Source organism: Micromesistius poutassou (assembly GCF_964030765.1).
Source record: "Micromesistius poutassou genome assembly, chromosome: 12".
Taxonomy (NCBI): Eukaryota; Metazoa; Chordata; class Actinopteri; order Gadiformes; family Gadidae; genus Micromesistius; species Micromesistius poutassou.
The window spans coordinates 14,856,695-14,883,532 of NC_140282.1; positions in this window are offsets into that span (position 1 = coordinate 14,856,695).

Below are 26,838 nucleotides of genomic sequence, written 5' to 3' on the forward strand. Positions count from 1 at the left end.
TGGCCCCTTGGTACCAGCGCCTAAACCGTACTGAGAGGACAGAACAGTTGAACCATCCCTCTGTAGGGAACAATGCCGCGATCCACCCTGTGATGTTGGCTAAAGCGCTACAGCGCAGCTGCCAAGCCAAATATATATGCATGAATGCGGTAGCAGTAACTGCTCTCTTATCGCGCTTTGATGCTGCTGCTTTGTAACTTTTCCTTTTTATCTTCTCTGGTGTTTCTCTCCCCACTTTGCGAGCAGCGGTGCGTATCAAAGCATTGCAGCGTGTCACCGTGGTCTCCGTGGGGACGCGCTGCGCGGGAGCGGGGAACGCGGGCCGCAGCTAATGCGTTTCAGCGCTGCACATTACACCTGTCACAGAGTAGAGGTGCGAGTGGAGCACGGCAGGGGGCTAAACAGGCAAACACATGATCTGGACCACCTCCTCTCTATCTCTGCACACTTTCTACCTGCTGTGCCTATGAACAAAGTCAACATCAACATAAAGACCTCTTAGAGGTCCTCCGTGGCAACTATGTACATTAAACCGATGTGTGCTTTGAGCCCACCAGTCTGCGGAAGAGATGAATGGTTATTATGTGCATCAATTTTAATTTACACATCCATCCCTTGATGCTTGCTGATGCTATTGTGGTACACACAAAATCAGACCACATAGGTAAAACCTATGGTCATTAATTTACATTTTTGAGTTTTATTTATCACTTTATTTATCACATTATTATTTATCACAATTATTACGGTCTCATATTGTTGTGATAGCATTAGCATTAGAAACGGAAGGGCGGAACCAAAGTGTTTGCGTGGTAGCCGGACTCCTATGGTTGAGGGGCACTTCCACTTCCTCGCCAGACAGATTTTGGAGGACGATGAGAGAGTTCCATTGCTTTGTTCCTTTCACTGATATCAACCTGCTTTTTAAAAATCTGATAAATCATCTATTTGTTACTACCATCCTGGCCACTTGGGACCGGTAACACTATGCTGACACATTTTTACAAAGTTTCTCAAGGTGCTGTCTTTATTGCAATTGCACAGTTACGGTAAACTGTAAAAGACAGTGTCATTGTGAAAGAAATGTCATGAGAAACATAATAATTAATACTCTGAGACAAAGTTTAAAAATACAATAATGAATGTCTTCTTCATTGTCTTAACATTGTGCCACACCACTTATCTAGCAGCCCAGTCCAGGAACAATGAATCTGTCTGAAAATGTCAAAATGGTTGATATATTCGGGGGGAATCACTCTTTAAATGGAAGTGATCAGAAAATGGAACGGAACCTCTTTAAAATTGATTTTCACCAGTTTTCACATAATAACTGTAGGAGCACAAATGAATCATTTTCTTTCAGGCTTTTTTTTTTTTTTTTTACCTCAGAACGGTTGATAATAAATGAGTCCTTCATAGACTGCATTCAGTACCAGTTCTCATAATGAGAGCACATAATGGCGGTTTTACTGCCTTGTGTGTAAAATCTCAGAAATGTCTTGAATAATTATCTTATTTTTTCTGTTTTCTGATGGATCAAGTAGGCCACAGAAACTTTGATCATGTGACACATGTATCAGCAGTGCAATTACGGAGTTGTATTTATAATTCATCAAAGAGAAGTGAATTGAATAACAATCCTGTTTTGAACCCTTTCAATGAAGAGCAGTAGGCCTACTTTTCGCAACCATTGATCCATTTCCCATTGTATAACATCATACTTTATTAATATTTTTAAAGAACAGAATCTGGCCGCATATTTTCTAAAATATAAAAAGATATGATACCAATGAAGAACAACTGAACTACTCACTCTACTACTCAAATAAATCCCTTTCCTTGCTGCTGTGTCCTTAGTAAATCCTTGTTACTGTTGATTTATTCGTATTGCTATCATTAGGAGACATTGGAACCTGATTCAAGGTACTGCACAATGTTCAAGGGTGTTTGCTACTGGCAAACGTTCATGTTTCAATCGTACATGTTGAATGCATGTGAGAGAAAAATTAGGAGAAGCAATGAATGGCCATGAAATGTGGATTTCAGGCATACTTCAACCCTCCAATCCTGCAGATAACAAAAACATAATTCTTATATCATCTTTAATCATACAAATTGCCATGCTTTTATCCCACTTATATGACACATCCATTATTGTAAGATCATGCTTAAATTATTATTAATAATATATCTTGCTTTAAATATTTTCAGCACGCATCAAAATCTAAACTTAAATATGTTTTAAATAACTCTTAAATGGCCACTGTTTCCACTACATCTTACAATGTGTAGAGAACATTTATTTTGCTGCTCTCCGATTGAGCTGTCTTTCAGCTTATTACGGCTGGTTTGATTAATTGTGGAGGGTGGTACTCTGACGCATCAATGAGAGAGTATCGGCCTTCTGACCGAAGAGGGAGAAACACAATGATGTTGTTCGACGGCGTGTTGAACATTTTAACTTAAAGATACGATGAGGGAAATTAAGTGGCTCTTAATTCTTACCATGGTGATGCGTTTATCCTAGTACAAGAAAAAGACAGGCATGATTATGAATCTACAATTGAATGAGTCTGGTTCAGTACAAGAGAGAGTCGATCATCAACAGCTTTATGATTGGGGGAAGTTAAGATGCTTGGATTAGAATGAAAAATAAATGTGCAAAACCATACCTATTTTGCATGTTTTGCTTAAATAGATAATTAGCATGAGCAAATGAGCCAACAAGCTGAAAACATATATTTTTATTCAATGCCACCTTGGTTAAACCAACTTTCTGAACAAACTAATATTCAACAAATATTAATAATAATATAACAAATATTCAATGCTGCCTTGTCGTTGTGTCTTTATGAAATAATATGATTGATTGAAAACACAATCTTTCTCTACAAAATTGCCTGCTGGTTGCACACTCTATTTAAAAGGAGAATGAGAAAGCGGCGATGTCATTATGGATGTCTGTGTGTGAATAGTGAGTGAATCCCCAAAACAGACTCAAAACAGAAAAAATCTGTGATAATATCCAAGATGATCTTCTAATACATTTTTTGACATAAGTATGAACTTCAGCTCATACAAAACACTGTAATTGGAGTATTAAACAGAGGAGTGTTGAAACTCTACATTCAGAGTATAGAACAGAAAGTGAACATCTCATCCCACTGTCCCTTCTCATCACCATCTCCCTGAGAATTACATACAGACCTACTTCTGTCCAGGCCGGGACATCCTTCTGTAGCGTTCCCCCTAACACATCCTGAACGTAGACACACAAACGCCATCAGCAGCCACACAAAGGCCGCACACACACACACACACACACACACACACACACAGATACACATACAGTATGCCTGTCACTGTGACAACTCCAGACAACTCATTCTGTCTCTCTCTCTCACGCCCGACCAGAGGAGAGAGAGGAGGGCTTCTAACACTCATATGAAATGTTAATGTAGAACATGTTTGGGGGAACTAAAACCCCCCTGGTGGTAACGCAACACGAGCAGAGTGGGAGGGGGGTTCAGCAGAAACACCCTCCGACTCTCCACCTCTCCTCTCTCGCTCTTCCGGTTGGCTGAGGCAGGACAAGCTCGCACGGCCATCCTCGCTCACTCATTAATTGACTGTGATGTTATCTTCTTCACTGTCAATCAGGCAACCCGTTGACCCTTGACCAGTGGCGTCACTAGGCTGTTTTATTCGGGGCTAAAGCCCCGTAACAAATTGAAATAGCCCCGAATCAATTTATGTTTGAAAATATAATAAAAATAAAAAATAAAAAAAAGACAACTCAACCTTCCGTCCGCGTCCGCCGCCCGTTAACAATCCCGTCCGCCCGAGATCCCTCCCCCCCCCCCCCCCGTCAACAATCCCGTCCGTCCGCGATCCCTCCCCCCCCCCCCCCCCCCCGTCAACAATCCCGTCCGTCTGCGATCCCCCCCCCCCCCCCCCGTCAACAATCCCGTTCGCCTGCGATTCCCCCCCCGTCAACAATCTCGTTCGCTCGCAATCGTCCCACTGAGCCCCGGATGTTTAAGAAACCTAGAATCGCGCCTGCCCTTGACCTCCTTCAGCCAAACCTCCTAGCCCCCCCCCACTCCCCCACTCCCAAACGAGGGAGCAGAATTGATGTAGCTGACAGCAGACCTTCACCAATATGCAGTAGGGAGCCTGCAAGTTTTAATTCACACGCATGCACATACACAACACACACACACACACACACACACTATCACACACACACACACACACACACACAACAATATTATTGAAGTTCTGCAATTGTTATTATTTTCTATTTTTTTTGGAAATTCAAAAAGGTCAGAAAAAAAATGTTCACGTTAATAAGAGAACATCATTACACGGTTACATAAAATAACATAATCAGCAAAGGCAAACATTTATAGCCATGATTTAAACGGCACGTGAGCTGCTGGTTTCAGCGTCCATAGCAACCGTCATAGCAACCATGTTATTTTAAAGTATGTCCGCCATTTTCACATAAAAAAATCCTAATAACTATCCAATAGGAAAGATGCTCACAACGTCTATTAGAGCAGTAGTCTGGTTAATACAGGAGTGAATGGGCTGCTGGAGCACCCGCTATGAACGTCAAACATCGCCGGGGAAGGCATTACATTGTAGTGAATTGAATCCCCTCTCCGTTTGCAGATGACGTCGAAGGGTACCTTTCCCGTCAGTGACTGACGCTAATGCCCTTGCCACTAGTCAGACTTTCTCGGAGTGAGACTGTGTTGGGTAAACACACAATACAGTTTACGTTAGTTATCGTCTTTTATAAAAACTTGTTACAAATTTTTTTTATTTCCGTAACAACTTTTCTTGTTAACAATAATCTTCAAACACACTGACACACACACACATACACACACACACACACACACACACACACACACACACACACACACACACACACACACACACACACACACACATACACATACATCTTCATGCAACCACACACACCCTCAAACATTACTTTCTCATTGCTAGGACACCAGGAGACCAGGGAGGACCCTAAGAGACTAGAACAATGGGACTAACAGGGACCAGCTAGGAGACTCGGACGCAAGGGGACCAGCTAGGAGACAATGAGCAGCTAGGAGGCTAGCAAGGTCACAAGGAGACAAGCTTGAAGTCTAAGATGATGTTTTCAGCCTGCTCATCTGCTCCTTTACAAGAAAATGCTAGACACTATTTGTCGCCCAGTCTCCGGAACCCCGCATCATTTTCTGTGGTCACCTGGGGGCACCGGCATCTGATTGGATAAGGTCAGAGCTCTGAGCCAATGAAACGCCTTGCTGGGATCAGAGGAGAAACACTGGCCCTCAGGGTGATGGAGCACTGTAGCGTGAGAAGCACTTAACATGCACACGCACACACACACACACACACGTAAACACACTCACATTTACGCACTCATGCTTACAGACACCACACACATGCATTCTGTCAGGCAAAAACACACACACACACACACACACACACACACACACACACACACACACACACACACACACACACACACACACACACACGTGTACATGATCCTTCTTTAGCACAAACAATTAGTCCTTTGATTCCCTGAGTGCTAATCGTCAGCGGCACATTCAGCTGGTGAGATGATAATTAAAACATCACACTTGGAAAAGTATTAGAGCTCTGCCCACAGGGAGAGGGGAGCCACTGTAAATAATACACACCCCAAACACACACTGTCAACACACACCACAAACACACACCGTCAACACACACCACAAACACACACCACAAACACACAGCATGAATACACACAAGCACAAACTGTGAACACATAACAAAATAACACATGGGGAACACACAACACATCGGGAACACACACCCCGAAACACACACTGGGTACCCACGTGAACGCATAACAAAAACACAACAACCCAAACACACACCGTGTACATGCATTATGAACACACAACATAAACACATACGAGAACACACGCCCTGAACCACCACACACACCAACACAGACACACACCGTAAACACACACCGGAACACACACCGTGAACACACACTGTTAACACACACCGTAAACACACACCGTAGACACCAACCAAGAATACATTACATGAACACACACTGTGAACACACACAGTGAAACCACACCGTAGTCACACGATGCAAACACACACACCTTGAACACACAATGTGAACAAACACCCTCTGCACATGTCGCACTCACACGTTGGCTTGGATGGCGTCCGTTATTGTTATTTTTGCAAAGGTCTGCCTGCAGACCTGCTATCAGTCGTCAGCATTATTATCATCTCATTATCGTCTGTACGCTCTTTCTGCAAACGGCACGCCAGTCTTTGTCTCGACCCCTCTGTCTTTGAACCATTCCTGTGTTTTGATGATAGATACCAGCTGTCTGGATTATCTACAACCGCCTCTATAGATACTTCATCACAACCTACTTATTTGGTTGTTTGAGGATATCTTATAAATATAGATTTTTTTCTATTCAAAGGAATTTATACATCATATTGTTTTATTTAGAGATTTATTTTACCATTGACTTGAATTGTTTTGCATTCACCGACCACTGGAATTTAATTAGGGACCGAGCAGGACACTGCAAGGTCCCTATTGTTTTTGCTTCGACCAAAATTTTCCCGTTTTTTTTCTCCCTCTTCGACCTCATTTTCCCCCACCTGAACATATACGAAAACTCATTTTCATTTGGCAAATTTGTGGGGACTGCTGTAAAATTTGATATTCTATGCGTCAAATTCAGGTTGGCCCAAAGGTGGCGCTATACCAACTGGCCAAAATCTCAAACTTTACACAAGCATATCTCGTCACCGGTTTGACCTACACTCATGAAACTTTGGTCATACATGCACATCCTCATGCTGAACAAATTTGGCTCAAGTGCCCTACCACTTCTGGGTGGTCAGATTTCCCGCCATTTTGAATTTAGTTAAAAACAGTAAATTGCCTAAGGATCCCACATTTTTCGACTTTGGCACATATCATCTATGGCCCATTATCTTCAATCTGACATAAGGATTAGTCTGTTTAATAAAGTTTGAACGAGGTCCGGTACGAGGTCCCGTTCATCACTGCACGCAGTTTTAAAGAAGCGCAGTTTTAAAACGGCCGCAAGCCGGTACGAGGTCCCGTTCATCACTGCGCGCAGTTTTAATTCCTTTTGTGTTTAAAAGCACTGTAACTAGTAACTAGTAACTAGTAAACTAGTACTGTAAGTTACAGTAAACACTGTAAATTATCCATTACTATAATGATAACTAACTAATGCTAACTATTCCTAAGGATGGAAATTTTTCTCACGTTTCCATGCCGGACCACTCTTAACCGTTTTATTTAAGGATTTAAGGATTTATTTAAGGATTTATTTAACAAACAATTTCAGAAAAACAATTTTTCATTTTACACACATTTAAGGCAAAGATTAATTTTCAAAGAGAAACAGAGATAGCACATAATAGCCATTTCCCAAGATGCACCTGAGAAAGGGCTAAATACACAAACATGAAGTTATTTTATTAGAATAAATTGGCTCAGCAAGGTTTCACACAGTGGTGCTTATTTAATTTTTCAAGAAAGATTCCAGCACAGGCTCAGATCCAGGTCTATCAAACACAATTTTTTTTTATAATAGTAACAGAAATATTTTGTCAATATTTTTGTCACGAATGGAGAAAATAGTCACAATCCAGTCGTTTTCCATTTGTATCCATTTTTTATGCTTCAATAAAAAAAACAGAGAACATGATTGGAGTAGGGCTTGGAGTAACAAAGAAAGAAAGAAGAAACCAAATAAGGATAGGAAAAACAAAATAAAGAACATATTAAGAAAGAAAGAGTGATGAAGTAAGCAGCAGAGTGCATCTAGGATTAGGTTGTGTTTGATCCGGTTCACACACCATGTATAAATGGTAAAACACCAGTCTGCCAGATTGGCTTATATTTTATCTGTCTTGTGTTACTCTACTTGTTATTTATCTGATAGCAGAATTTAATCCCTGTATCAGAAAGGCTTATCTTCAACAGGAAAAGAAAAAAAATACAAATAATCACATAACAAGATATGAATACGCAATTATGATTTGTGCTTTTAATAATAACTTGGAGGGACCGATTAAATCAGGGATTTCATTTTCCCTCCGCTGGAACACAGGGCTTTGTGTTTTGGAGAGCGCTACGGCTGTCAGAGCCAGGCCAATGAACATCTTCCTTCACAAGCCCTTAATCTGCCAAAGTATGTCAAAAAGAGGCTCAGTGAAAATGATCTTTATTTACTCTTCCTCGACGCTAGAAGATACTCAATCTCTGACACGTTTTAATCAAGACAGCCTATTCAGGGCCCATGGTGGTTGTTTTCTTTTACTTTCAATGCTGGAATTGAACAACTTCTTAAGGCATTTTCTTGCAAGGCAATATTTATAATCGGATATTCAGAAAACAAAAACAACAAATAAACAAAACAATTTAATTAAGCTTTACAGTAATGACACTTTACTACTTGTGTCTTCTAACAGATGCTATTTTACACTGAACTTCTTCAAAGGAGCTGGTTGAACTACAAAAATTACCTTATTGAATCACATTGTTTTATCATCGCTGGCAAAAGAGTCAAAGCATGACGGGGATGAATTCTATTTACTCTGTCTGACAGAAATAAGGAGGAGGAAGACAGCTGATTGGTTATCACCTGTCAGCCTGCAAATGGGCATTTAGCATTTAACATTTAACCTGAACACATACTCTAAAATAGTATGGACTTTTGGATCAAGAGAGCGACCACTAGCATACCAAGAGATTTCATTCAGCTTAATTTATTCTCTAAAATGACAATTTTGGTGGAGTAATACACAAACATTTCATAATTAATTAGTCAATTCATTGTGCTGCATTTTATCCTGGACAGACCAAAGAATATCAAACATGGTAAGTGAGTGGTTGTCTTCTTTTAGTTTCTGTGTTGATTAGTTTGTTGATATTTTAGCACAGGGCCCCGGGCACCAGCGCAAAGCATATAAATCATCAAAGCTGTGAAACCAAACCAACTAGCCTTTTAAATGAGCTCTCTGACATGACCTAGCTCTAAGCTAATTCACCAGGAACCATTACCCTGTTGTGCTACTGTGGTGCTAATTAGACTACCGCTTTGGTATGGTTGTCTATGGAGCTCTACCCGTAGAGAGCAAGAGCAAGAGCGAGAGCAAAAGCGTGAGAGAGAGAGAGAGAGAGAGAGAGAGATTTTTTTATTCAATTGGTGGGGAATTGTCGGTTGGCACGTGTGACTCTGGGTGTTGGTTATCACTCATGTGGTAAATATCCAATCCATATCATAAAATACTGTCTTGAGAAACAGAGGAAAGGTTCCAATCAGCTAACAGAGAAAGAGGAACGCAGTCAGAGGTTTTAAGGCGAACATGTTTTTTTACCATCTAACTGCAATGTAGAGAGAGAGGGGATAGGGAGAGAGAAAGAGAGTGAGAGAGAGAGAGGGGGGGGGGGGGGGGAGGGGGGATAACTGTTTTGATTCATATGTATTATTACAAATGTTTTAATGGTATTGTTGTTAATCTCTAACAGTGATTCAGTTTTAGGAACATTATAATGTCACATACGTTTGAAATACAAACATGTTTTTGTCATGCCAAAAAACTATTTAAATTCAATTTAGAGAGATAGAGAGAGTAAAATGTATTAAGGGATATGGAAATGAGGAGGGGGGAGAGAGGGTGGTGGGAAGAAGGAAACAGAGACATAGAGACATAAAGAACAGAGGGAGGAATGTATATATATATGTATATATATAGGAGGGATGGAGGATAAAGGGAGAGGGAGAGAAGAGGAAAAGGAAAGACAGCCAGAGATGGGGAGGGAGGAAGAGAGGGCGGTTGACAAATGGGAGTGTGGAGGGAAGCACGGAGGAAAAAAGTAATATTAAAAGGCCAGACATCAAATATGGAAGCAAAATAGTGGGTGAAAGAAGAAAGAGACTCTGAAAATAATGATAAAGGGGAGGTGAAGGGGAGTAATGAGGAGTGAGCGGGTGCACAGAGAGGAGGGGAACAGACAGCATAACAAAAGATGTTAAGAACACCAAGAGAAAAAGAGTGAAGAGAGCATAGAATAGAAGAGGCCGAGGAGAGACCGAGAGAAGAGAAGAGGTGTAGAGGGCAAGGGGAAGGCTGGGGTAGGTCAGTGTCTTCCACAAAGGCCTCCCCTGTGCCTGGGCTGATAACGAGAGCTATGGTCCCAATTACCGTGGCAACAGCCTCCACGTCTCAGCCTGAAAAATATTGCTTCCACTAGTTCCCTCCTTCTTAGGGTTCCCTCCTTTTTACTTGTTTCCTAGTGTCCTAGTACATCTACTAGTCAACTAGTTTATCTTCTAGTTTCCTAATCAATCTCCTAGTATCCTAATCCATGTCCATGTCACCTAGTCCATCTCATCTTGTCCTAGCTCTTTAACTAGTGACCTGGCTCATCTCCTTGTATCCTAGCTGATATATTAGTATCCTAGACAATATTCTAGTCTCCAAATGTTTCTACTAGTGTCCTAGTCCATCTCCCACCTCCTAGTTAATCTCCTATAGTCTATCCTTACCTTCTGTCTCTGTCTATGTTCTATGGATGGATTTATTTTGTTTCAGGCTCAGCTCCAGACTAGTCTGAGATTCACTTAATCTCCTCAGTGGAATAATGAGAATAGAGAATGAACTGGCTGGTCGGATTATTATTCTGTTAGAGATCGACACTCAGATCCCAATCAGTTTGATTGAAGCACAATGTGGTCAAGAGTTCTGCACCTGTTTTCTCTTGATTGGTAGGATGACAGGCATCACACATTAAAATATGAGGACCAATAATACTTGATAGTGCAGAAAGAAAGTAAAGATTTCACCTTCCTGCAACCAGACTGTCCATCTTGCTTCAGAGGTGGGGACTTCTACCCAAACCCTTTCTCAAGCCCTGGCTTATTCAAGGGCTAAGCTACGGCCAGACTCTAGAACACACAGTGGCAGGTCGGCCTTCACTCCCACTGGGCTAGAGCACTCTGTGTGCTCACCCCCCACTACTACCACCACCTCCAGGGCACAAGGAGCACAAGCACAGTTCTGCCATTTCCTATTATGTTTACCTCAGTGGGTGTACAACGGAAGGGAAAGTGCTGAGAATAATATCTTTGACTAGGGGAGTTGTGTTGGGTGTTTTCAAGAGGATTGTTGTGTGCCTGTGTGAGCAGTAGGGCTAGTTATGATCATTACAAATGTGACAATATAGGCTATTTTCAAACCAAGTGTACAATAGAAGTATTTTCGGTGTCAGCTGGTCCCACACTGGCTGACAAATGACTTAGGTTCCGTTTCTTCAAATTCACTCAGGAAGTCTGACATTGCCTCATTTATACACTCTTTGATCAGCTCTTTACACAGAGCGAGGGAGAGAAGAGCTGTATCTTCAAATAGCCATTTGTTGAACTCAAATTCACACATGACAGGTAAGACTACAAGAAGCGGAATTACAGTTTGGATGTCAAAAGGAAGTCACAGACAAACTACTTTTTTTTTCATGAGTGAGGACATATACAAGATATATACAGTAGTTCAACGATGATACTAAATATTTATTTTTGGATTTAATATAGGGACCAACCATTGAGGATACAAAATAAAAGCTTTCCTAGTCGTATGAATTCCTAATTTAGAAAAACATCTTTAGTGTGAGTTGTAAAGGTGACATTAAAACATTCAACCCCACTGAAACAATGTCCTCCCTATTTAGCAACAAGGATGCACAGCGATACCTAGTCAGCAAAAGAAAATCGGATTCGGCCCATCATTTGCCGCAAATTGTGTTTCATTTAAATCTATACAGATCGGTAAATTGGGATTACACTGCCAAACAATCTCATCACCTCATCCTGCAAACTGTTTCTCAGCTTCCCCTTCAAAATAAATGTGCCCATCACCAAGGGAGTTAGACTCACTGAAGAAACAAAACACTGCTTTTCCACCAAGGGCTTAATTATCACACACCAAACACCTTTTTCCACTCCCCTTTCCGATGAAGAAACAAAGAGTTTGTTTATTCATAACAAAAACAACAACATCTTCTATTCTTCGGATTTAATTCAAAATGTCATCTTTGCAGTAAAATCTGGTCAAAGTTTAGTTTGGGTGATGAAGTGAGTGTTTACAGAACAGCTTCACGGTATAACACAGGCCTCCTCATCTGTTTCAATAAGACGCTCTAGGTACGATTGTCCCGGCCTCATATTTCATGAACATCCCTCGTCGGCTCACAGAGCAGGGTGGGCGGGTGAATGGGGGCAAATAGATAAAAATGACAGTGTTCTTAAGTTCCCTGCTGGATTAATGCTTGGTTAAGCGCCCTACCAACCGCCATATTGCTGGCTGGTGAAACTGTTTTGTTCTAAACATAAAACTATTTATAAGTTGTTTTGCAGAGAGCGAGACAAGGTACATGCAGTGATCCATTCGTCCTCATCAGGTGTGTTTGCAGACACTGTCCGCCTGGCGCTGAAACTTGGGCACGACGCGAGTACCTACCGATCTAGTGGGCAAAACCGTTGTAACCTGATCCATTCTCCAGGTCAGCTTTGTAGTTGCAGATTTCAGCCGTTTTGATTGATTGAATTATTTTAAAGACCAGTAGCTAATATAGGATTTTTTAGACTCACTTTTTTTGCTGCACTTAACTCTGGCTTCCTGTGACATCATCACTGTGCGACTATCACCATTTTGTTCTGCCCAGGACACCCTGTAGCACTTTAGGTGGGAAGTAAAAGGCTGACTAAAGCAGTCACACTATAATTCGTTTAAGAAGAAATGTCTTTGACTCTTCTCTTTTCATGAATAACATGAATAATCATTTGTGATATTACCCATTGCCGTGTGCTGTGTTCATGCATAACAAACAGATCTTCTAGAGAGTGAATTGAGCCTAGAACTGGAGTGTTTTTTTCATCATCAACTAAGAGCCATTCTCTCTATTCGCTGAAAATGTGTCTTCAGTCTGGGGAAGACTGGATATTGCAGCTGTGCAGGCTCTCCAACATGCTATGGAGATGATTGATGCTTCACTTCTGTCTTAGTTGTATTTATTTCATTCAATATTCATTCAGATACGTCTCATTGAGGCTGGTAACCTCTATTGCACGAGACCTGACCTTTCTCCGCTGTGACAAGAATCGATGAGATACCAGTCATTAGAACTATGTATACTATACGGAAAAATACACTTGAAGGTTGTAACTGGTAGCTTTAATTATGTGTGCTTATTTGTTCAGGTTAGCTGTGCACTACCTCATAGTAGTCCTATTCCATTAGTTTAATAAATGTATGGACTTTAAAATTCCCTGCATGCTTGATTCAGAATCTACTTAATATGTGTTCTGGAATAATGAATTCTAAAACACTACACACCCACACACACAAACACACACACATTCACACACATAATCCCCAACATGGTGAGTTCCATACTGGTACCCACTAACAAGGCTAGATCTGCCACAGTTGATTTTGGTCTGAGCAGCTTGGAGACGCTTGGAGCAGAATAAAGATGACTAGATAGGAGCTGCTGTCAGCTGGCATAGCAAACACACAGTAGAGCTCAGCAGGAAACCCACTTGAGTTAGAATAGGAAACAGAGTTAGTGGAGGAAAGACCTAGCATTGTAAACATAGAGAGTTAACATAGGAAACAGTCAGAGCAAGCACAGATGGCTAGCATTGAACATACAGAGTTAGCATATGAAACACTTTTTTGTTGTGCGTTTGTTCAGTAGCAAACCCCCAGAGATAGCATAGGAGAAACACAGAACCAGCATAGGAAACATAAGAAACTCTATATGAAGCTTAGAGAGCTAGCATAGGATACACATCGTCTGGACGGTGGGCCGTCAAACAATCCATAGCATTTTTGCCAGCCCTGTATGTCTCTTTACCGGCCCTCTCTACCACCTGTGATTCGGTGTGCGCCAGGGTAGGAATTTCACAACGGCCACAACGGCCATGGCCGTCGTGCCCCGCACTTTGGCCTTGATGCCCTGTGAAAAAAATTTCAATTTACGGCCAAGGTGGCCTTTGTGCCCCTGTCAAAGTTCCAGTGTAAACAACGCTAGTGACGCATGGTGGGCTTTTATGGAATTACAGCCATCCTAGTGCGCGCAGTAGGCTAGTGTCTGTGGATCAGAGCGATTGCTCTGCTGTGATTGTTCCAAAATAGAACTTGCGCAACTTCGCGAGCCGCGCAGGTGTATCAACATTACATGAAAGTATCAACATCACATGAAAGAAGAACGTCAACCAGCCTCCTCAGCAGTGTTTGTAATAATGCCGTTTGAAATAACGGCGTTAGGTAATGCCGTTATTTTTTCAGTAATGGGTAATCTAACTAATTATTTTTTCTGTTGTTACAACGCTGTTACCGTTACTGACAGTTAAATGCGGTGCGTTACTATGAATTGATTGAATAAACTGTGTAATCCGAACGCACCCCTGGCTCCACACAAACTGATAGTGAGGAGACCGGGTGGTTTAACAAAGAGATAAGCGATTATTATTGGCTAAGGCAGAGTCATGTTTCATGGTAGCCAATCGGAGCCAGTGTTTTTACACACAAGCCAGGATACGCGTGCCACACGCACACACACCAAACTGATTCGATGAAGCAGTAGAAATGGCCAGTCCAGAGCAATCCGATGAAAAGTTGGCATTTTCAAGGTGGAGATATAAGCACTACTTCAAATTCATTGAGGTCAAAGGCAAGAACGTGCATGTAAAGTGAACATTATGTCCAGGAGCAAAGACTTTCTTGACATCCGTTGTAAGCAACTCTAATTTAATGAAGCATCTCACAACGACACACGCATCTACAAAGCTACAATTCTTTTTTACAGTAACGCAAATAATTACTTTCCCTGGTAACTAGTTCCTTTTATTATAGTAATTCAGTTACTAACTCTTTTTTTGGAACAAGTAGTGAGTAACTGACTGCACTGTGTCAGGAGAAAGTGTATCTCTGATACTGTTTCAGCCTCTCTCTCTCTCTCTCTCTCTCTCTCTCTCTCTCTCTCTCTCTCTCTCTCTCTCTCTCTCTCTCTCTCTCTCTCTCTCTCTCTCTCTCTCTCTCTCTCTCTCTCTCTCTCTCTCTCATACTCACAGTATCTCTCTCTCTCATACTCACAGTATCTCTAAATGCAATGTTTTACAATATGATGTTTTTCAATGTTTTTAAATTAAAACAAACGTTTAATACATAATTAATGTTTCTTGGTGAATGAGAATGTTAAGGTATTAATCTGAAAGGTAAAACCAGCGTAATTTAACCAAACAGCCTTTGTGCCCTGTCATGTGGCCTTTGTGCCCTTAAAAAAAATGTGGACGGGAAGGCCATATGGCCTTGCCCCTAAAATGACGAAATTCCAAGCCTGGTGTGCGCATGAGATTGTGGTGCGTGCGAGTTCCAGGACTTGGCTCACTGGCCAATAAGAACTAAGGTAGTAAATGCACTTTAACATTCTAGACTAGACTTATGCAGAAGCAGCAGTGAGATTGCAAACAACAGCCACAAAAGTAAAAGAAGTGTTCGAAACAATGAGAAAAAAGGAAGCAGGCATAAGATACACCGGCCCCCAAACGTAACTGACTGTCGTATATTTCTTTCCTAGTAAACCACTGTTTGAGTTTATGATAGCCCGCTAGCAATAATAGTTGATCTGTTTCATTGTCAACATCCGTTGACACTCACTTCTGTTGCATTTGTGTAGTGGCTGTTGGGTTTGTGTTGTGGTGTTTGCAAATCTGTTCTGGCTTTTTATGTAAGGAGACAGGAATCAGGGGTCATGTGACATGTACTAAAGAGTGCAACCTCTTTGCCTCTGAAATTACACCTCCCTTTTTACCAACATTATGGGCACACAAAACATCCTGGGAAAGACACCATAAATGTTGTCATGCAGAGTGCTGTCCTCAAAAATACGCACAGGCAAACACACACACACTCAAACACAGAAGTTACCGGGAACACACTCAAACAAGCGCATGAACACACACTAAAATACCGCACACACACAAACTTAAACACACAAGGAAACATACACACTGAAACACACACACACACACACACACACACACACCGACTACCATCACCAGTATTAGGAGACGTGTGGTTGTTGAGAAAATATTGAATTTGAATAATCAGACCACGTGTCAAATGGGTGTGCTGCTGATCGGTGTCGCCTCATGGCTCACTAGCAGTAGGCGGCAAGGAGCGAGAGACAAGTTAGTCTGTCTCCTCTCTGTCTGCTTGTACTGTACTCCACAACCATACCTCCACCTATCTCTCCACTGCATGAAACCAGCATCATTACCAGTTCTAAACAGCATTCAGTATTGCGTACATTATTTTTATCCCAGTCCCACTGCTCTTCACATTCAGTCAAAGCACGGAAGCGTTTTAGCCTTTTGTTGAGCGCAGTGAAGACACAGCCTCCCGTTTTGCTTGAATACATTGTTCTAGTTGCCATTTATTGGATGGGATCTGATTATCTTTGACATGGTTCCTAACATGTGTGAGACAGTATGTGAGTATTTAGCAGGAGAAAGACCTGCTCATTAATATTCTGTCATTACCTCCTCCTCCGTGTCTGTGTCTGGGATTAACAGCTAGCACAGCGATGTTAATTGGAAAAATACAAACAAATTAATCAGCCCAGGAGGTCTGGGGGGGGTGGGGGGGGGGGGGGGGGGGGGGGGGTTGTCGATCACAAAGGTCTTCTGCTGTAAACGTTGGCCTGACAAGAGAATCCCCATGACAACCAACTGCAGAAAGGCATGATGGGAGAGCAGATGGCTTACACACATACACACAGGAACCCACACGGACACACACACACACACACACACACACACAGGAACGCATGTGCACCCGCACACACAGAGGAATATTTGCTCACACAGACACAGACACACACACCCCTTCCTTCTCCTCCTGCCAGACAGCCTACAGGTGTGTCAAGATGTCTGGCTGGAAGACAGCCCAGTCCAGGTGTTCCCCCCTGCCTCCAGCACTACCGCCAACCCCCACCTCCACCACCACCACCACTACCCCCCACCTCCATCCAACAACCAGCACTACCACCCTCCCCACCACTACGACTACCCAACATCCATCTCCACCGTCACAACCTCCACAGCACCTTCCCCTTACCCACCTCCACCCCTTATGCACCACCAGCTCCCCTAAATACATCCCACCACCTCCCCCTACCACCACCTCCCCTACCCACCACCTCTCCTTACATCTACTGCCATCTTAGTTAACCCCGCCCCACCTCCACCATAAACATCGCCATCACTACCACTTCCCTGTTACACAAACCCCACCACCTCCCACCATGAACCACTTTCACCTACCACCTTCACGGCTACTAAACTGGCCACCTCCACCTGGCCTACCTCTTGTCCTCAACTACCACCACCTCCCCTTCGTAAGCCCACTTACTCAGCCGCCACATCCATTTTCCCCCTCACCGGCAGTCAACGTGTCTGTGGTAGAGACAGGCAGCGCGGCAGTCCTTTGCGGCCCAGGAGATAGCTGTCGCGTCTGGCCGTCGAGCGGGGGGCCAGGTGGCCGAAACCTCCAGCTGACAGCCAGCTGCTGGGACAACAGAGTCTGGGGAGCACAGGAGCCTGTTACACCAGTGACACCCCCGCCGTTGGTTCGCGTCTGCTTGACAAACGGACTCATAGAAGCGCGGGCACGCGGCCACCACTGCCAAGACACCGATGAGAGGAAAGGAGAGGAGAAGAGAGGGAAGTAGGGCGCTCCTTATGTCAGTACAGTGGTGGAGCACGGGATTCTGTTGGCTAAGGACTAAGGACTAAGGACGTCTCACAACATTTCAACCCCATGTCACCCTCGCTCTAGATAAAGCAGCTGCGCTCCAATACTACAGCTGGTGGCAAAGCAGGCGGAGGAGCCAGGAGAAGCCGCCACACATCCCGGGGAGGTGGAGGAGCCATTGGAGGAAGTGAGAGATGAGCATGGCAGTGAGGAGATTTACCAAGAAGGAGGCCTGCCCTGGAGAAAGAAAGCGATAGAAATGGTGATATAAGAACGGAATAAATCCCTGAAGAATTTGACAATTTACATCATTGGTCCAATTTGGACAACCAATGCCTGGCCCGTCATTGGTCAAACATTTCACTGATTTTTTTCCCATTAACAGAGTTGATGTTTATAGCAGCAATCATATGAAAAAGTACTCTTTTATATTAGAAAGAAGCAAAGGTTATATATTAAATGGATGATTATAGGATGTAAGTAAGATTAGACTTGAGATAGAAAATTCTATGTCATTAAGGTGCAGGTAGGGGTAAGCAGCATATTGTTCAAGGATACCTACAGGGGAGAATTTCGACATTTGGGTTTGAAACCCAGAAACTTTCATCTGGGAACACCCGAAACACTTCTATTTCGCCCCAAAATGATGATCCTTTTACATGCTCATTGCTGCTTCTCCACCTTCACCATTCTGGATTCAAGGCAGGCCACTCAACTGAGATGAACAGTACAAGGGGGCCCCAGCTGCCACTCAACAAAATCCAGATTGTTTGCTGTCCTTGCATGACCATGGAGGAATGAGCTACCCAATAACATCAAGGCGGGAGAAACCCTACACATCTTCTATTGGACTGAAGACACATCTGTTCAGACTTGCCCATTCAAATATGAACTCTTCTTAAATGTAGCAGTTTGCTCATTTGATTCATTAGGATTCTTGCAAAAATATTCTGAATTCTTGCTGTATCTTTATGATTGGATGCACCTATTGTTACCCTCTTTGGATAAAAGCCTAATAATTATTATGTAGTGTACTCATACTAACAAAGGAAAATAAAGCTTTTCTTAAAAATGTATGTGAATAATGTTGAACAACATAGACAGACAAAATAACTTCAACTAAAGTCAGTAGTCCCATAACATCAGTAAGAATTGGAGGAGAGGACTAGAAGACTTCAGGAAGCCAGTACAATTGGAGCATAGGTACATCCTTTCATCCGTTTACAAATAAATTATCATGATTAAGGTACTTTGTGGAATAATTATATCTCACAAAAGATACAACTGACATGTATGAGAAGTGTAAAACAGGCACCATTTCTGATGAGGAGCTTCGTCCTGACTTGTAGTGTAGACTTTTCTGTCATCTTGCCCTTAAGAGCTGTACAGCATACGTTTACAACCATAGATATCAAAGATGCAACCTAAACTTTGCCTTATTTCCCTAAAGAGAATTTGCTGTCACAAAAAACACCTTAATCACCTAACATAACCTGAAAATATACCTGTGCTCCCTCTTGAAACCTTTTGAATTCATTTTGGATTATTTTGAATTATCTTGTTGATTATGTAACCTGTTTTGGTATCCGCTTTGAATTCAAACAAAGAGACATTGGACGTGAATAAAACAGAGAGCTGTCCACCCATAACAAGGTTTTGTTTTTGAAGGACTTCCCAGTTTCCTATGTTCAGTTCAAGTGAATCATTTCAAACTCATCTAATTTTTTTGTCCTACTTTTTTTGTCCTACTGTCCTACTATTCACCCTCAGTTAACACGGCCTTCATCTCCGTTGGTCCGAGTGGATTATGCAAGAGACTGAATGACAGCAAGATGAACGAGTAGCTCTTTGTAGAGGTGATGGAGGTGGGGGAGGCTGAGGAGAGGTGGAGATGGTAGTGGTGGAGGAGGGGGTGGTAAAGGAGTTGGTGTTGGAGATTCTATATTTGGATTACACTTTATTTCACAGCATAGGGATTACTAGAACTCTTTGGAATTATTTCTGATTTTTTTTGTTTCCTAAAATAATGTGTGTGTGTGTGTGTGTGTGTGTGTGTGTGTGTGTGTGTGTGTGTGTGTGTGTGTGTGTGTGTGTGATGAGCCAGAGAGAGCAGTTGAAACAGAGGTTGAAAGAGAAAGAGCAAGAGAGGTAGCGAGAGGTTGAAAAAAAGTGTGAAAATGTGGGGGTAGGGGTTGGGGTATTTAAAGCGCTCTGTAAACCAACTCTTTGTTAAGGGTCCTCAGGGAAGTTGAATTATTGATGGAAATTGTATTAGTTTATGGTATTAGCGCTGGTGAGCTAATGGCTAAGTGGGTGTTGGAATGCCAACTAGCCTGTTTTGTATTCATCCTCATCGAGCTTTGAGACACAGAGACACAGAGATTGTTGTGACTCCGACTTCTACTGTTCTCGTACACTCAGTTTTCCTTGGTAAACACTTGGTAGTGTTGTTGGCTCAAATGGATCTGTGAAATTGATGTTTACTTTTTTATATATATATATACTTAGTTAATACAGTTAGTTAATACTTAATACATTTTTCTCATTGGGTTATTTAGCTTTAAATAAAATCCTCCTGCCTCCTGTCTCACTCCAAGACGAGGAGCAATCACAGCCATGGTGTTGCCACCCACCAGCAGTGGCAAGTGACATCATGACCCCCTGGTTTTGGGTGATCACTTTTGTCACGAGGGTTGAATTACAAGCAGTGGTGCAGTTGACCCTGCAAGAGACTAACGGCCATGTGACACACAGCGCGGGGAGCAGTGCCTGACATGAAACATGATGTCCTCATGTGGAGGATGTGGAAATAGGACCAGTTGACACGAGAGCCACATAAATACCCACCTGGAGTTATCTAAGGCTAAGTGAACTAGCACCGCCAATCTAACAGTACTTGAATGTATTTTAGTTGAGAGAACGGGAAGTTTTAGAGGTTGTGGGTTGCTGTTTAATTCTAGTTCACGGTTAAGGGATGAAAAGGGGGGTAAGAGGCTGTTTATGAAGTGTCAAGTAGAGAGTTTTAGCCGAGCCTTTTAAACACCCAGCCAACACAATCTTCCCTCCAGTGTCTTCTGGCACATTCGTCTCACTTCCTCACATTAATATATTCCAACCTTTCTCTTGTAGCACAGTCTGTCATTTATTGGATTCTGTAATTTGATATATTTAAAGCCACGTTATGCTCATGCAGGCCGAAGGAAAATATGATGCATGAAAAGGATGATGAATATGGATTTACCTCTAACGTTCAGATTGAGATTTTTTTTATTTTAATGTTTCTTCTTAATTGTGAGGGTCCATGATTTTGAGTTTGGCTGCGAAGATCGTGTAAAGATGAAGGCTGTCAAACAAACAACATACCACACAACAAGAATATAACATAACTACAATACAACATGTGAACATATCACAACAAAAACATAATACAGGACATGAAGACGAAGGCTGTCAAACAACATACAACACAACAACAACAACATAACACAAGAAAACGATAACATAACACAAGATGACAACAACAATACAACACTACGGCAACAGAATACAAGAAGGTAACAACAATATTATTCAACCACAATATAATATAACAGCAACGGCATAACACAACAACATTCAAACACAACAACAACAACAGTATATCACAAGTCAACTCAACAATGTAACTCATCAATGACACTGGCCTTTAGAGCGGCTATCCGTTACCATGGGAGCAGACGCCACCTCAAAGCAAGCTGCCAGGCGGCTGATATACCAATGCCTCGAGAAAAATTTGACTTTTCTAGCATTTCAGCTAGAGACGCCTGAACTGAAACAGCAATAATAAACATAAATAAAGAGGAATATGTAAAATAGGCATTAAAGCCCAGAGGAACATGAAATCAAGTTGTTAGTTAAATGTAGTCATGAATACAAAGTTTTAGTTATCATTAAGTATTCCAGATGAATGGAAGTCCATACTGAGATTATCCACCCAACATACAAGAAGATACATACATACGAGTATATGCAGGGTAAAGAAGTTAAATGAATGTTAGCAAGCATGTTGTAGAGCATGCAGACCCTGATTAACCTTGTTAGGAAACATCACAGATCTGAGTTCTCCCCGGCTAAGTTAACCACAATGAGTTCATAGCATGGCTGGAATTCATATTTATATTTAATATTATCATATCTCAGCGCACTCCTTTCAGCTTGAACATTTCCCCCCCCCCCTGTGTTCCTATCATTTCTATCTATATGATGTGGGGCCTTGCAGATTACAAAGTGTGTGACTCTTTAAATGGAAGCAAGGTTTTCTTGGGGCCAATCACATCAGAACCCCTTTTCTCCACATGCAACCTCTCCTGAATGTTATGACACAAGCAACGCTGCACTTGTTTTGAAGGCAGGCAGATCTGCACTCACTCTCTGTTTGCAGTAGAAAATAACATCCATTTTAAAAGTGCATCCAAAACATAAAGTATGAGAGAAGTATGAAGTATGAGAGAAGAGTGGACGCAGATGGAGAACACAGCCTTCTGAAACTAGCCAAGCCACTCGTAGTTAAGTTGACCTTAATAGCAGAGACTTCTGCAATAGACTTGACAATCCCACAAACGGGAGAGAAAATGGACACTTTGTGTAAAATGACATCAAGATGGGGTTCCTCTGAGTATCCCAGCTCAAGGTTTCTATTCCCTCTGTGTTTGGGGATTTTTTCGTCGTTCATGGGGGGTCAAGCAGCAAATTGTGAGGCTGGATTAGTGAAAAAGGGGGCATGATTGTGTAACAGTGTTTGTCTTCCAGCCGGATGGTTCTAGGTTCAAACCCCACAATGTCCTGCTACTCATTACCTGACATTTAATCATTTAGCATTTTATCCAAAGCGAGTTACAGTGAGTTAAGGAGCAGGTAGGGGTTTGGGCATCTTGCTTAGGGATGCCTACAGGTAGACATTGGGGTTGAACCCAGAAACTTTCAGCTGGGAGTCCGAACATCCTAACCACTACACTATCATGAAATTAATAAAAAAAGATTCACTGTAAGACGCTTTGGAATGAGGCCGCTTTATGGGTAAATGGTATACCCCATCGGCCAAATATAGTGGTACATCCCCGCCCGGGTCAACATTGAATTGTAAGTGAACTCCCCCTGTTTCAGCTTGAATTCAAAAACTTGTATACAAGTGGCTGTTTTTCCTGCATTACAGTATTTTTGTTACAGCAACAAAATAGCATAAATTACTATATTCAATGACATATAATACATACTAAGACAGTTAAAACATAAAGAAACACAATTTTGGGTTCCCTGGAACTTTAACGGTGACTGTGTCCTTTGGAAGGTCTTTACCACCCAGCCTCCTCCCTGTTCCACTTCCTCTCTCACTCTCTCTGACAGCGTGAAATCCTCAAACCACTACCTTTCAGACGCTAATATTTGGTTGTGCCTTCTTAATTCCAGTGCCTACGCACAGTAATAGCGTGCTGTTTTATAGGGACATGTAGTTAGATGCTCGATGTTGTAACCATGCAAACACCCTAAAAAGGGGTGGGGGGTGGGGTAGTGGAAAGATCTTGTCCCTCGTATCTGTATAAGGCCGCTTGGGGAGCAAATGCCACCCTACCTCTGCCAGACTTGAACACTGAGTTAACCATGAGCTAACCACAAGGAACCTTTTCTGTATCAGGGAGAATACACAATCCCTTCAGAAGCAAATCCTGTAGGTTTTGCTTCAATCTGGGTCTTTAAGTCAACTTTTTCATTTTCTTTTTTTTTGTCCTTCTCTAATCTTGTATATGAATGCATGTGTTCTGTACATATCACTTTTTTATTATTGTCATTTTTTTATGTATATATTTTTTATTTCTATGACTGACCTGTGCTTTCTTCTGTGTCTCAGGAATTTCCCATCTGGGAATAGTGTAGTACTTTTATCTAATTTTAAGCGTTTATCTGTATTTTTGTATTTGTATACCCCTCTGAGAATACATATTCTTTGTATGTAGAAACAAGGCAATACACCCTTTCTGGTTCGGATAGAAGCTCTTGTGTCCAGTCTGTCTTTTCCTGGTTTATGACAATATAAAAACATCTTTAATATTTAATACAACTCTACCAGGCTAGCAGTGTGTTCAAATCTGCGTGGACTTCATTTGGGTTGTAAAAAAATTAAAAGCTAATATTATGAGTTGTTGTAGCTGCTGTGCTGTTGGGTTACATGTGTCTGAGAGGATTGTAAGTGGGGTATGCAGAGAGAATACAGAGCTGTTCTGATCTGAGTTGGGGATTTTTTGGCCTAGAACTGAGCCCTTTGGGACCCCTGTGCAGGGGAAGAATGATGAAATAGCTGTCACAGCAGCGAAATTTCAATTAGAAATATGGAGTTTGAGTGTCAAAGAATTAAGTTGAACTGGTAGTGTTGATTTCAGTATGGGCTGAAGATCGAGGAGAGGATCTGAGCATTTGTTATTTGAGTCGTGAAAAAACAAAGGAGTTACAGAAAGTTTGTAGATGTCTAAAGGTCTTTGCGTCGGGAGAAGGTGATGGAACATTTTGTTCTAATGTATCGCAATACATATTTCTGTGACATCTATTACACCTATACAGTGGAGAGGCACCTTTGGTTATACATACATATATATATATATATATATATATATATATATATATGTCTATTTTATATCTTTCTGGTGTATGTTTAATCTGAGATGAGCCTAGAACCTATTAGCACAGAATGTGTTCTTAAATACTTAAAACAATGCAAATATAACTAGAAAATGTCTGTAATGCTAATTTCTTGTCGGTATGGAACTAATACTATAAGGGCGGCATAGTTATATGCAAGATGATGACATAGTATACATGAGTAAATGGTGTATCTCAAAGGCTTTTCTCTGCAACTGAACTAGACCATGAACAACACAACATCACCAACACAACACGCAATACACATAGTAGAGGCTATATCAGGTGCAGAGGCTGTGCTGGTGTAGAGGCTATGTCAGGTGTAGAGGTTATGTTAAGAGGCTGTGTCAGGTTTAGAGGCTGTGCATTTGTAGAGGATTTGCAGGTGTAGAGGATGTGCAGTTGTAGAGGATTTGCAGGTGTAGAGGATGTGCAGTTGCAGAGGCTGGGTCAAGTATAGAGAATGTGTCAGGTATAGGGGATGTGCAGGTGTAGAGGCTGTGACAGTTATAGAGGCTGTGTCAGTTGCAGAGGCTGTGTCATGTGTAGAGCCTGTGTCCGTAATGGAGGGTAAATTAAGTGTAGAGGCTAGATTAGATTAGATTAGATCACTTTTTTGTCATTACAAGTGCAGCACAAGCAACAAAATGAGTAAGTAAATACCGTCTAACCAGAAGTGCAAACCAGAGGTGGAATAGACATATTCAAGTGGGAATAAAAAGATATATATACAGATATGCAACAGTAAGTCCCAGTATGTGCAAAATAGCAATGGCAGTATGTCCCAGAATGTGCAATGGCAGTATGGCAGTTTGTGCAAAAAGTGCAATGGCAGCAGGGAATAGGATAGGGGGAGGATGGGGACTAAGCGATGTGAGATGGTATAGAGTCCGCTGTGGGCAGCCTGACGGCTGAGGGGAAAAAGCTGTTTGTGGTTCTGTTGGTTCTCCCCTGGAGGCTGCGGTAGAGTGCTCTAGAGCGAGTGCCACAGAGGGGGATGAACAGTCCATGGTTGGGGTGGGAGGTGTCTTTGATGATGCTGCGTGCTCTCCACAAGCACCGCTTCTCATAGACTGAGATTATGGAGGGGAGTGGGGCTTTGATGATCCGCTGTGCAATCTTTGTTACTCTCTGTAGAGATTTTCGCTCCTTAGCAGTGCAGTTACCGTACCAAACTGATATACAGGTGGTGAGGATGCTCTCTATGGTACAGAGATAAAAGTTTAACAGCACATGAGGCGATAGACAGAGTTTGGCTAGATTCCTCAGGAAAAAGATGCGCTTGTGGGCCTTCTTGATTAAGGCTGAGGTGTTAGGGGTCCAGGACAGGTCCTCAGAGATGTGGACTCCCAGGAACTTAAAACTGGTGACACGCTCAACCTCCTCGCCGTTGATGAGGACAGGAGTGTGCGTGTCAATTTTGTTCCTCCTTAAGTCTGTTAAGTCTGATCTCTTTGGTCTTCATTGTGTTGAGGGCCAGGTTGTTGTTAGTGCACAAGTCAACTAGATGCCCTACCTCTTCCCTGTAAGCCGTCTTGTCGTTGTTGCTGATGAGCCCGACCACTGTGGTGTCGTCTGCAAACTTGACAATGGTGTTTGATTCATGTACAGGTTTGCATTCGTGGGTGAAGAGGGGACTCAGTACGCAGCCCTGTGGAAGGCCAGTGTTCAGTATGAGGGGAGGGAAGGTGAGCTTGTTCAATCTGACATGCTTGGGTCTGCAGGTCAGAAAGTCCAGTATCCAGTTACGGAGGGAGGGGTCAATGCCGAGGTCACTGAGTTTGGTTATCAGTTTTGCTCCAGATGGTAGAGAGCAGGGTGGAGTGCCGCAGAGATGGCGTCGTCCGTACTGTTCTGACGATAGGCAAACTGGTAGGGGTCAAGTGTAGGGGGGATGCATGACTTAAGGTGAACAAGGACCAGTCTCTCGAACCACTTCATGATGGTTGATGTAAGTGCCACAGGTCGGTAGTCGTTGAGGCACGTCGGGAGGGCATGTTTAGGAACAGGCATAATGGAGGTGGATTTGAAGCACGAAGGGACTTTAGCTTGGGCCAGGGACAGGTTGAAGATGTCGGTTAGGATCCCAGTCAGCTGCTCAGCACAGGCACTGAGTATGCGTCCTGGGATGCTGTCAGGGCCAGCAGCCTTACGTGGATTGGTCCTGCTCAGTGCAGCACGCACGTCTGTGGGGGAGAGAGTGAGAGGCAGGTGGTTTGAAGGGAGGGGGACCTAAGTGGCTACCTCGTAATTAGC